We start from the raw sequence: 14,117 nt of genomic DNA on the forward strand, positions 1-14,117 counted from the left end.
GACTAGAAAACCATGACATTGGAAAGAGGATTTCCAGAGAGTAATTTTTATTTTATTACAATTCATTTTTACTGTATTGAACTTCTTGAAGCAGAATTAGTTCTTTCGTGACTAACAACATTGAACTTCTTGAAGCAGAATCAGTTTTTATGTGACTAATAACATTGAACTTCTTAAAGCAGCATCAGTTCTTATGTGACTAACAACATTGAACTTCTTGAAGCAGAATCAGTTCTTATGTGACTAACAACATTGAATTTCTTGAAGCAGAATCAGTTTTTATGAGACTAACAACATTGAACTTCTTGAAGCAGAATCAGTACTTATGTGACTAACAATATTGAACTTATAATTAAAAAGTATTCTCAATCCATAAACATTGTTGTGTATTGATTCGTACTTTTTTCATATTTTTTTAGCGATTATATACAAAATATATTGGTGAATTCAATTATATTTTTTTATACATGAAATTTAAAACAAAACGATTACGCAACCAACAGATTTGGCTTGATTTCTGACGTCATCCCATCCTTGTTAGAGACGCCTTTGCAGAAAAATGCTGAGAGATTGACAACAATTATAGTGACGTCATTAACAATTATTGATAAACTAGTTAGATTAGATATATTCTCAAACCAATGAAATAAAAATAAAATATTTGAAAATTATTGTCAAAATTGGTAAAATCAAAAAAACATCATTAATTTTTATTGAAATATCTATGATATGTTACCTAACATAAAAAATGGCCAAATAAAATTGAAAACTACTGAAAAGTTCAATAAAAGTATACGACAACGTCAAAAAGAGTCAAATCCAAGCTTCGTTATTACCGACAAAAGACAAATCCTCTGTAGCCAATCAGGACGCTTAAAAGATGTCGTCACATGGGTAAAGCATTTTTACCGTATTCCATGATAAATGTTGTCGTGGATATTAGTATGTAGCTTTGTTCCATAAGCGAAATAAACAATTGATGAACTACGTAATTCTATAAACATAAAATTTAAAAAAAAACTGATATTTGAAGTCCTTCATTGAAAATGTTAATCAAAACCGCTTGCGTCAAGATTTGGGTAACAAAGGTTAATTTAAATGTACATTCAGGTACCGAATTGAATCAACTTAGAATAAAAATCAAGATTTCTTCAAAAGCGTACATCTAGTTCATCTTGTACATAGATGTTCGTCCTCTGTGAATCAAATTGCCTTTCAATGCTTACATCAGTCTCATCATCGGGAATCTTCCGCATCAGCGACCTTTGAACCATAGAGCGTAGCATTGATGTAATATAAGCTTGCGACTTGCGACATCTTTAGATTTACTGCATCCAGTCTGTTGGAGATGTTATCCGTCTCTCTGGCAATCAAAGCTCGAAGCTGCGATAGCTCGAGTCTTCCGACCCAGTGCTTTTATTTCATTGAGTTTCCTTTAAAAAGCTACTCGCTGATCGAGAGGTGCTTTGGCTCGTAAATTTGCAAGAATGCAGATGTAGGATGGAATAAAATTGAAATCAAAATTAAATAATATCACACAGGAATTCCAACTGTCTTAAACAAATTGGGTGTATAAGATAAGTGCGGCGAAGGAGGTCAACGATATGTTTCTTTATCTCTTATTAGCAATTTGTTTTTTACTCCACTGCTCATCTCACAAGGAAATTCCTGTGTCGAGATGAGCAGTTTTACAATTATATTCAATCAAATAAGTACATCACATAACGCAAACACAGATGGATCATTTCGAATTTTGGCCTCCTAAGGTGATTCAAGACAGAAACCACGACATGGGCCATCCAAAATCATACTTTTTTGAATAGATTCAACGAACCTATAATTTTATATTTTATATTTTCACCGAGTAACGGAGCAACGGAGCTTTATAAGAAAAACTCCTTTGTCTAAAGGATGTTCTGGTATTCACCGACTGATACGTTAAAGAAGAACCCAATCCAGTATTGCCCACTTGTTGTGATCTTTTGGCAGTATCAATGTTGTTGAAAAATTTACAGAGATACAATTTTACTTACAATATTTGTGTGACGAATACAAAAAAAAATTCTCAAACTTTTTTTTTTAAATTAATTTTTATGCAACATTTAAAGGTTCTAGGGTAGTCTTGTGACAAAAACCCCAACATACAACATTTGATGAAAGCATTTATTGAACCAGCGCATAGTATACAGTTTTTAATGTAACCATGTCCAATATATTTCTTAGAGTCTTGAAGATGTAGGCTAGCTTTCTTATTTTTTTTATATAGTAACATGATTGTTCCATGTTATATTTCTATCAATTATTAAGCCAAGATATTTCATATTATCTTCTCTTTCCAAAGGTCGACAATTACACACCTGCACACAAAAATATATTTTTGAGGAACAGTCCAAAGATGGCTGATTTACAGAGGAAATGCTGAAAGAGTATATTTTATTGTGGTCATGTTTGAGCTTAATAGGTTAAATCAGGCTAAATTTTGACTGCCTTTAATACCGCCTCTTACTTATAGTTTACTGTTTAATATGTAATTATTAGTCCAAGCATTCACGTTTGTAAGTTATTAGTAGTCCGAGCATTCACGTGTGTAAGTTTTTATTAGTCCGAGCATTCACGTTTGTAAGTTTTTATTAGTCCGAGCATTCACGTTTGTAAGTTTTGGGCTGCATACACATTTTACATACTTAAATAAAATAAAATATCATCAGCCTTCCTAAAACGGCGGTGAAAATATTATCCAATTGATAAACGACCGTGTATGTGAAAACCTTACTAATATAAAAAATAACATAATACAGTTATTAGTCCAAGCATTCACGTTTGTAAGTTATTAGTAGTCCGAGCATTCACGTGTGTAAGTTTTTATTAGTCCGAGCATTCACGTTTGTAAGTTTTTATTAGTCCGAGCATTCACGTTTGTAAGTTTTGGGCTGCATACACATTTTACATACTTAAATAAAATAAAATATCATCAGCCTTCCTAAAACGGCGGTGAAAATATTATCCAATTGATAAACGACCGTGTATGTGAAAACCTTACTAATATAAAAAATAACATAATACAGTTCATGAAAAGATTTTATACATTGCTTATCCAATCTGAGAGGGATTTTTTATCTGTTGTATAAACTTACTAATAAGGAATAAAAATAATTGCTTACTGAATTTCGGAATTTTTCAGCGTAATTTAATTGTTCTATATATTTCTTCGTTTTGAAGATGTCGTAGAAACAAATACCATCTTAAAAACTAGAACATACACGAAAATAGTTGAAAAAAGCTGACAAAATATAACTTAGTCAAAAATCTCGAAAAATTTTCAGGTTTAAAAATTTAAAAAAACTCGTCCTATTATTTAAAGAATTAAGGAAGAAATATATCACATCACTTTTTACCTAGTTCATACGATAAAAAAAATTAACTTGCTTTTAAATCCTATAAAACAAAAGCAAAAAATATGAAATTTTTTACGCATTGCTTGCACATTTTATACGTGTTTCATGTTACAAAAAAAAAATGAATTTCTTATAAAATCAAGACTGTAAAATGAAATATTTAAACCCACTTTATGACATTAAATTAAAGTACATTTAACAATATGCAAATATTGTATAATTACTTGACAAAACTAACGAAAAATAACACGAATAAAATAGTAAATTGACATTTTATTAACAAATACCCGATTTATGAAGACATTGCAAGAAGAAATATAAATAACTGTCATTATCGGTTTTGGCGGTAAAAAAATACCATAACGCACATGCTTGAATTCATTGATGCCAAAGAAAATTGTTGCCGGATTTGAAAAACAGAGTAATTTTTTTTCTCATTAGTACCAACTCGAAACTAAGCTTTTACAGTCCGTACAATGTGGAACAAAAACACTTTTAAAATATTATGTTTCAGAGTGGAAGATACTCCCAGTATCGCCCTGTTGAAAAACTACCATTCATCTATAAAACGATCATCCCATAAGAATTGAAACGTGGCTAGAAATGGCTTTTGTCTTGTTTGGTTACCAGATCTGAATAGCGTGGTTTCTCTCCTTCATATCCTTCCACTCTCACAACTACCTTAAACCTCACAACATAATCTGATCGGGGATACCATAGTCTCACTGGCTTTAAACTATTGTGAGGTTGGGACTCAGATAAAATATTCAAAACTAGGTATCTTCATTTGACATCTTGGATACATGATGGAATATTGTCAGTGAAAAAAGTTTTTTTAATTTATTGTCAGTCATCTCTTTAGTTTTTCGTCAGCGAGAGAATGGAGGTCGTCTCATTTCATTGCAACAATATTTCCTTTTATTTACAATTTATCAATTCACTATTGTTTAGTTATTTGTCTGGTTCGGTGCATGTGTATCGACTAAATAATAATATTGAAAACGTAACATGTTTCAAAATGCAATTGATGCTTTTACCGCTTGAGATTGCAAATTTTATTTTATGCAGATGCCTTCAAGTGCTTTTATTTGAGGAGTTCTCCTTTTAACCACGCGACCGATTAGAGTCATATATGAACATTTATCATAGTATTTAAATAATACCGTTCCTCAAAATATTAATAAGCTTTGTTGGGATTCTTTATCTGTTGTATAAACTTGAAATAATAATAATTGCTCATTGAATTTCGGAATTTTTCAAAGTATTTTAATTGTTCTATATTGATTTCTTTGCTTTGAAAGTGTTGTAGAAATAAATACCATTTTAAAAACTAGAACGTACATAAAATTAGTTGAAAAAAAAGCTAACCAAAATATAACTTAGTCAAAATGTCGAAAAATTCACAGTTTACAAAATTAAAAAAACCTAGTCCTGTTATTTAAGGATTTTGGAAACTGCTTACTGCGGGTTAAATCCAATTAATCCTCCTAGATTTCAGTATTTGTCCAATAATTTTAGGATTTATGAATTTGGCACATTATGGCAAGTAATCGCTCAAAACGTTCTGCAAACTTGGCATAATATGTCAAAAATCGTTATCGAGTTATAAGGAAATAATATCGAATATCTGGCTCAAAATAATCATAAAGAATTTTTTTTTAATGATAAACAAATGTTTATAAGAGAAGGTTTCTATGCATAGCAAAAAGGATAAATAAATATTATAAGCATCAATCACTCGTCTGAAATATCCATACAAATTGAAAATGTCTCCTGAGTAAAAATAAATGCCGCCAACGAGAATTGAACCCGCACCTTCTGATGTCCGGTCAGGTTCTTTGGATCACTGAGCTACGTCGGCTTATAATAAGCAGTAATTGTCGATTGAAGTACTTGAACATATTTAATTATTTGGCGGGTTGGGAATACAAGGTAATATTGGTAATTCTTAAAATAAAAATATGAATTCGATACAGATAATCATATATAATAAAATTATATCTCGGTAGCTCAATTGGTAGTGTTGGTCCGGTAAGACTAAAAGATCTGAGTTCAAGTCCCAGTTACAACTGTTATCTACTTAATTTTCTGAGTCTCTTTTTTTCTGTTTCATGTTTTATTGAGAGTTGTTAATATTACCTTGGTCATTGTTTATTTTAACTATAACTTAATGCATCCAATATAGTCAATTTAATAATGCTTCACTATTTATTTACGTAAAACAATTTGTAGTAAAATTCCGGACCCTCTGGGAAAAATGAATATATTATAATATTTTCATCCTGATAAATGTAATAATAAGAATCCTTATTTTATGATAAACTATCGACTGTGAGCTTATGCCCATATTTTATGTATAAAAATCAGTCAGAGAAATCCTTAAAGCGGCTTACGGTCCTTTGGAATCTTTTGGTATTATGCGGGTGTCCTTCGAGTCTTACATTATAATATTAAAATCTTTTTTCAGAAATGCCTCTACGATCAAAACCCACAAAAAGTGGTTTATGAAATTCCATTTATTAACCCTATTGTGGGGAATCATAAAATGATAATACGTGCAGTGCCTTCGTAAGCACATTACTCTGTACTACCCTAAATATATTTGTATGTAATACTATACAGTGAGAAAAAAATTTAGATGTTTAATTTAGTTTAGTTAAGTTGGAATATTCTCAAATTTTCATAATATGTTAATGCAGTACAAGAGTCTTATAAAGTTCAGAGCTAGTTGAACTATGGCAATCCCAGTTTGAGTAGGTATGTTGTGAAGCTGAATATGAGTGGGAGAGGGGAGAGGAAGAAAGGCCGGGAAGTATCTGGCTATTCAGATATGATCACCAATACTGTTAAATCAACTATTTTTAGTTACTAATCATCTAAATGCATGTCGCTGCATGCAAAATTGGATCTTCTCCAAAATCAGTACTTCTAATAAAACTCTTATAATGTGATGTGATCTGCCAGGTAAGGATGTTTTCTGTGTTAGTTTGTAAATACTTTGAAAGAGCCTAAAAATTCACATTTGTACAGCGTTATTTAAGTGATTTTTCACAAAAAAAACTTTAGCTAACGTAACCTAACTAAAATGATCTTATTGTTATCATCATATAAACCATTTTATTAAGTGGTGATCTTTCTCCAGAGTAATTTGGGAGGTGGTATATAGGTGGTAAAAAAAACCCTCCACAAGCGTTAATTATTTTTCTCAGAGCCTTATTTGTGAAAAGGGCGATACATAAGAATGTAAGTATCTAATGTTGTAATTTATTATATAAAGGTACTCTAAAACTACACACAGAAATCACCGAATTATTTTTCAGTGCCAATAACATCATTTGGAATGCTGTGCAAATGGTCTATTTCGAAAAGGAAAGGCAGGAGGTAATCTAGTTGTTGGTGAGATCATAATGTAGGAATGAGAACATACAAAAGTGAGCCACTCATTCTATAGCCAACAACAACTTTATAACTATGATTTAAGATTTTCACGGCCAAAAGTATTTTTGTTATTTGTTTTTGGGGTGTTATGCCGTGTTGCGCTAACTCCTTCTTTAGCTAACGTTTCGGACAGCATTGCAGTGTCCATCATCAGGGCAGTTGTGTTATTTATATAAATAAATAACACATCTGCCCTGATGATGGACACTGCAATGCTTTCCGAAACGTTGGCTAAAGAAGGAGTTAGAGCAACACGGCATAACACCCCAAAAACAAATAACTAAAAAAAACTTTATAACTAGTTGTTAAAATAACGCGGCTGTTGTAGTCAACCTTATGCAAATGACAAAATGATAAAAACCTAGTTATTTAACTTAACAGCATTCCCATGCCATCTTGCGCCAGTGACACTATATAATTCCTGATTGGGGTATGTTGTGAGGCTGGAGGTAGTGGAGAGAGGAAAAAATGGGGAGGAGGATGGCAGAGAAGTACCCGGCTATTCAAAACTGGTCACCAAATACTTCCAAAGCTATTTCAAGAAACGTTTCAATTCTGAATGGTGGTCTTGCACCAAGGCGATACTTAGAGTATCTTCCACTCTGTAAGGTGACGCAAATAAACCTGTTATTATTTTAAATGATAAAATTATGAGAAAACTTTTGATATAATTTGTCATTCAAATAAAATGATTGATTGATCCCTCGACCACAGAAACCGTCAACCTACCTTTATTGCACCAATTCGGAAGTTTTTACATGTTCTTTTCCCACCAAACTCAACAGTGGGCAAACTTGCAAGTCGCACAAGATAACCAGCTCTTACCTGTTTTATTATTTTTCGGTTCGGCTTAGGAAGTTTACTTTAAGCATCACCGCCTAAGAGCAATTTAAAATTTCACTCCCTCCCATCTAAGACTGTACTCTCCAAGTATTTACATCCCCATTTAATATATAAAATTATTGAATTGGATGTTGATAATGCATTGATGTTTTAATTAATTGTTTAATATTTTAGAATGCCTTTATCTGCTTGGCTGGTTTTAAAGATGGTGCGATTGAATCAGGGCTTTAATTATCTTCCGGTCCCAAGATTAAGCTCTGCCCAGTAAAGTGCAACACGAGCTCATCTTTTGCCAGCGAACCTTCAACCACCGAATCACTGAACTGTGTAATATTCCGCAGTGAAGCTATTTTTGAGTTATAAATAATTTTCCAAAACGTTTCCATTAATTATTATTTTCAGATGTTCCGAAGTCTATTTTGTTACGAGGTTTCAAAACAGAATTGCAAAAGCATTTTCTATTTGAGATTAAAAGTAAGTTTGTTAATTTTTGACTTCTGTTACAATTTAAATTTCGAATTTTTATTCCAAACTACTATTGATCTTCATTTAACAATGGTTAAAAAATGATAAGATATAACTGATGAAATCATTTAAATAATTTCTAAATGCACTAAACATTTATTATCTTATCGAAAATATTGACTTTGGCTGCGAGTCTGACTGTGATTGTAACTCTCGTTCAAAGTAAGTCGAATTTGCTTTGAATTTAACTGTCCCTATCTACAAGGTGATATTTAAACAGATACTTATCGTAGTTTTCATTTCAAAAATTGGACCTGATCTGTACAGAATTTAGAGAGCGATAAAGTATCTACCTACACCTAATGAAAACTAGTTAAATGACTTAATCTAATTAATCGGTCTATTTAAAGTAAAATATTGAATCTGTTTTTCTAAGACATAAAATCAGACGTTGTACAGATTCCATCATTGAATTGCATAAAGGTGCTGGTAAACAAGCAATTAAATTGCCTATTGACAAACAATTATCTTGTCCGCCAATAGTCTTACCGGGAAAAGTGTCGAGGCAAATTATCTAAAGCACAAAAAACGATCTCCTGCGATAACTCCACCAAACTAATATAAACTTGGAAACATAATCGAATAGTGTATTTTTAAGTAAATCGCTAATTTTTTCATAAATAATGATTAAATTAACGAAGATTTCCTCTTGTTTGTCTTAGCAAGCCCTAGGTTTAGAACGTGTGCGTTATATTATAAGATAGACCCCAAGGAGAAACCTTGTGGTATCCTAAAACTATGCTCCGTAAAAGCCAAGTTTTTTTATAATTTTTGCGTCAAAACATAAAGTATGAAGTACTTTGTAACCTCCTTGAAACAACCTCAACATTGTCGTATCAATGATCAGCTCCCGAGGTTCGAGTTTGTCCATTAAGAAGCGTTGATAAGGCAACTGCTGACTAAATCACGTATTGTTTGGACACGTGGCAAGCTGGCACTTTGGGCGTTTGGTTCAGTAACTTAGGCTTAAATTACCAAGTCACGTAAAGGATCAAGACAAGCAAATCTCTATAGTAAGGTGCTAATGACCGTTCAGTGGGTGGGGATCCAATTTATTTTCAATCCAAAAAAGATCACATTTTTTTGAGGATACAATATTTGGTAATGAATTTTGGTAGGTATCCCCCAGGGACCAACTTTTTTACACCGTTATTTTCAATTTTACATATTTGTAAAAAACAATCTTTGAAGCGTGCCATAAGAAAATACAACTTCATGTGGCTCGACATAACGAAAATTTACCTAAGTTGTTATCTTTACTGTTAACAACTTAGGTAAATTACTAAAAAACACTAAAGATAGGAATTATATATTAAGCCACTCGGGCATTTACCAATTATGTTGCGATCATCGTTCTACGTAGGTAAGACGACTAGGAATATTAATATTAGAATCACGAAATACTTAAGATGTTTAAATGACCATAATTTTCAAATTTTGCAAATAATCTCTTTTCCACCGATCATACTTTTAATGAAGGTACAGGGATTAAAATTTTTCACCGTCACAACAAAGTAAAAAATTAGGTATCTTCGAAGCACTGGAATTCAGAAAGCCAATAAATAATAACTCGAATTCATTAAATAATCAAATGAATTTTTCTTTTCGTCCTAATCTATACAGATTTCCAATAAATCGCTCTGTTCTTCCCAGAAATCCCCATTCCCTTTGCTCACCTCCCACTATGTATATATATATAATTTTTTTTTATAAATCAGTATTTTATATCTTATAAGTTCATTTAAATTTTCTCCGGATGAAGGAAGGGTACTTCTGAAACCGGATGAGTGTAATTAAAAAAAAGTTTATATGTTTATTTTTTAATTTCAATTTTATTTGAAATAAATAAAATATGATAGGATTTTGGGCAATGGCTTGTATCGAAAAAATCTGACAACAATGATTAGAAATGCAAATCGTAAAAAAACATAACGATCTAATTTTATTAAAATACCTACGTTCTGCGTAATAATTTTCCATTGGTCGGAGTATGATGCCAAATATAAATAACATTATTAATTGGTCAATTTGTATGGTTATTTTTAATCATGTGAGGCGCTTTTTTAATAAAAAAAATGGGTGTGTCAAGCCTACGCAAGACAGAAGTGAAACTTCTAGTATTCTTCTCTCTCTCTCTTTTCATTTCATTCTCTCTTTTTTTCTGTCTATTGACATATTTATAAGTAGCATGTGATAAAAAAAATTAAAAGTTATAAAAAAAGAAAAAAAAAATTAGTTAAAGCGGGGATCGAACCTCGGTTCTTCACGACCACAGTCGTGCGCTCTGCCTGTAGACAGCGAAGATGAGTTAGGAGAGTGAGTTAAACTAGGTATATAATATTTACACCTTGCTAATGTTTTCAGTATTATTAGGGCTTTTTTATACTAATTTTCATATATTTATTGGCAGGTAGAGTAGAAATTAATATTGTTTAGCGTTTGCCAACGACCATACCATGTTGAACACACCGGTTCTCGTCCGATCACCGAAGTTAAGCAACATTGGGCGCGGTCAGTACTTGGATGGGTGACCGCTTGGGAACACCGCGTGCCGTTGGCCTATTTTTTATTTTAATTTCATGTTTTTTTTATTTTTTTATCATTACTATAATTAATAATATCATAAAATTCTTTAACTTTTCAAGTATGCTACAGGCCTAAAATATTACTTAGTGGATTGATATTATGGTCAACCATTGAAAAAAAAAATTCCTACAAACTTATTAATGTAATTACGATCTTTTTCAAGCGCGTATGTAATGATTATTTTTATCAACCTCGCACACACCTTGCTAATTTTTTCAATATTATTAGGGCTTTTTTATACTAATTTTCATATATTTATTGGCAGGTAGAATAGAAATTAATATTGTTTAACTTTTGCCAACGACCATACCATTTTGAACACACCGGTTCTCGTCCGATCACCGAAGTTAAGCAACATTGGGCGCGGTCAGTACTTGGATGGGTGACCGCTTGGGAACACCGCGTGCCGTTGGCCCATTTTTTATTTTAATTTTATGTTTTTTTTCATTTTTTTATCGTTAACATCATAAAAAATTTTATATCATTCTTTAACTTTTCAATTATGCTACAGGCCTAAAATATTACTTAGTGGATTGATATTATGGTCAACCATTAAAAAAAAAAAATTCCTTAAAAACAAAAAAATAATATTCCATGGCCGAGAATCGAACTCGGATCAACTGCTTCGAAAGCAACTATGCTGACCATTACACCACCAACGCCAGTTGTCGAGATGAGCTAAGAAGCATTTATATTTTACTTCAAAACTTTTACTACATCAAATGAACTTTAATCGGTCCCGCATTTTCGTTTCGGTCATGAGTTGGTTTTACTCCTCGAAATTGCATGACGCGCGTAAAGAAGTTTCACTTCAAAAATGTTGTGAGGAGAAATAATTGTGGAATTATAGGAAAAATCTATGAATGACGTCTAGGGAATAATAAAGACTAAAATGTGTTTAGAATTTGTTGAACTTGTGAAGCCCCTGGCCAGTAATTATATAATAATAATACTTGAATAGAACCTTCACAGTACTTGAAAATCAACTTTGAAATTTGATGAATTGTCCAAATTCCGTGAAACGTTAACTTCTAGATTTGAATATAAAACTGAAGCTTTTTAATGTGTTTCTCTTTCCAACGCCGTTTAGTTCATATTTTTAACTAAGACTTTAAAGAAGATATGACGGTTTCTATGATAACATTAATGCGAGCTGTTCCGAAAAGCGAATAAATTGACTGTACTACCTGTCTGTTCCCAAAACCGAACAAATAAGCCCGATGAGTTAAGTAAAATCTAGAAATAAATACTTACATAGATTGTTAACAATGAAAATTAATTTACTAATGCTTGTTCGTTTTACACCCACTTTGGCACGTATCCGCTCTAACACAAGACACTAATTAAGATATCAGTTGCGAATATATTTGAATAATAATATGGATTTACAAATTCAAAATTAATTATTAATACATTAACCTAACGCAAGGTAAAATACCTTGCCTTATTCAGGCGTTTAAATTAGAGGTAAGGTAGATAATAATGTGAAATGTGGATAGTGATTTATGACAATCATCCTGCTCATCTAAATTTAGTTAAACAGTCTGCTAGCATATTTGAATATTAAATTAAACAAACGTACCTCAAAATTAATTCTGAAAATTTTAAACTAACGTCATATGTATCGCTCACATCATGTCAGAATAACATAAGATCGTGTATAATGACTCTGCTTCTCTGCCTACCCCTGTGGAGAAATTGTGTGATGGTTTGCGAACGGGCGGCGGGGATACCCTGTGAAAGAAACCGGGCGGGTGATGTGGATTTGATTTTCTTACAAAACTACACTTTTATTCCGAGTTTGATAAAATATTTTGATATTCCATGAAGGTCACTGCATGAAATTTCGATAAAATCTGCGTAAAACCCGTGCAACGCGACCTCCTACATTTATATCGATTTATTTATAAAATACATGTTTTTATTTTAAATTTACAAGGCGTTGATATATTGAATCACAATCCTAGGCAACTGCCTGTTTCATTGTGACCAATGCATTATAATTATTTTGAATAAACAGCATAAAGTAAGGTTTGAGCCTTACTAATAAACGTGTTTCAAACCCTACGCATTAGGAATAGATGTAGTTTTTAATTAAGCTACAAGCCAAAAATGTGTATATTCTTGGTTTACCTTATATTGTACGTAATAAGCATTAAAATCTATTGACAAACGGAGTCTAGAAACGTTCGATTTCAAGCACTGAATTGGTTTTTATTTATTTTGTAAATAATTTTATAAGAAAGCAAAAAATGTAATCAAGTGAAACTGTCACAGATAATCTTAGCTATAAAACTGTATTTTTACCGTTGTTTCCTTTACGCGTTCATACATTTGTATTGAAAAAAAAATTTAATAGTTTACATTTAGATTATTCATTGAGTAATTTATTTTTTTTATTTGTATCCTACTCAAGCAAAATGATAGGAAAACTTTTAATTTATCTAAAGCATATTTTCTGGTATTCATAATGTAGAAAAATTCGTTATAAAGGATTAATCAAAATAGTGATTTAGCATTAAGCTTCGCCTCAACGTTGTAATTTCTTCATAAAACCTCCTTTGTTCAAAACTAAAGGGGTGTATATATATAAATATATAGAAGATTGTCTAAGGGTGTGTTTCATTTATTTGTTTTATACTACAGAAACAAATAGTAAATGAGTTCGAGTGATGAAACAATGAACAGAAATTAGATATTTTATGTTGGGTACCTATGATATGTTTCTTTGTAATGGGTCTCACCCGAGCGTCGCGTGTTCGATTCCTCGGCTGGCTAAGTCCTCCATCACAACACAAGCAACATTTTCGGCTTTCTGTGGTGGTAGTAGGAGATTTTCAAACATTGTTGGGTTATTCGTAACCTGGGAATGTTTGTCTTTCTTTAAAAAAAAAAAAAAAATGTATTGTAAGTGGTATGTTTATTCCTTAATTAACAGTGACGTGTGTAGTATATTTGTATATGTAATGTATGTGTGCATGAATATGGGTGTTTGTGTGTGTGTGCGCATTGAACAGTTTATATTATTGACATGATGCTAAGTTTGAATTTGGGCAGTGAATCCCAAAAAAATGTTTGATTTTAGACAAATATCTTTTAGGGTATGAAGAGTTCGGTTATTTTTACACTTGACTTTCAAAACAAGAGAAAGGTGACAGTTTCTATGAGAGGTCGAATAACTACCCCCATCTCCTTTTTCCACCCCTCAGAAGAAGAGCAGAACAAAGTCCGGGAAACGCTGGGTGCTTCAGCTAGTTAATCAAATATATGGATACCAAATATACCTACATGTAAGTTAATATATTATACAATATATACGACGTACAACGT

At 31.9% G+C, this 14,117-nt stretch overlaps 1 protein-coding gene and 2 non-coding genes across 3 annotated transcripts in view; 2 read left to right on the top strand and 1 right to left on the bottom strand.

Moving 5' to 3' along the window:
• The window catches only part of LOC149413539 (head-specific guanylate cyclase-like), a 150,626-nt gene that overhangs the window by 16,583 nt on the left and 119,926 nt on the right, over window positions 1-14,117 (bottom strand). The gene's annotated exons all lie outside the window — the stretch shown is intronic.
• LOC149413540 (5S ribosomal RNA) lies at window positions 10,643-10,761 on the top strand. The gene has a single exon (XR_016304236.1). It is a non-coding gene; the product is annotated as a 5S ribosomal RNA (ribosomal RNA).
• On the top strand, window positions 11,084-11,202 carry LOC149413541 (5S ribosomal RNA). The gene has a single exon (XR_016304229.1). It is a non-coding gene; the product is annotated as a 5S ribosomal RNA (ribosomal RNA).

This window comes from Hesperophylax consimilis, chromosome 21 (genome assembly GCF_061612785.1).
Source record: "Hesperophylax consimilis isolate HC1 chromosome 21, BYU_Hcon_1.0, whole genome shotgun sequence".
Classification (NCBI taxonomy): domain Eukaryota; kingdom Metazoa; phylum Arthropoda; class Insecta; order Trichoptera; family Limnephilidae; genus Hesperophylax; species Hesperophylax consimilis.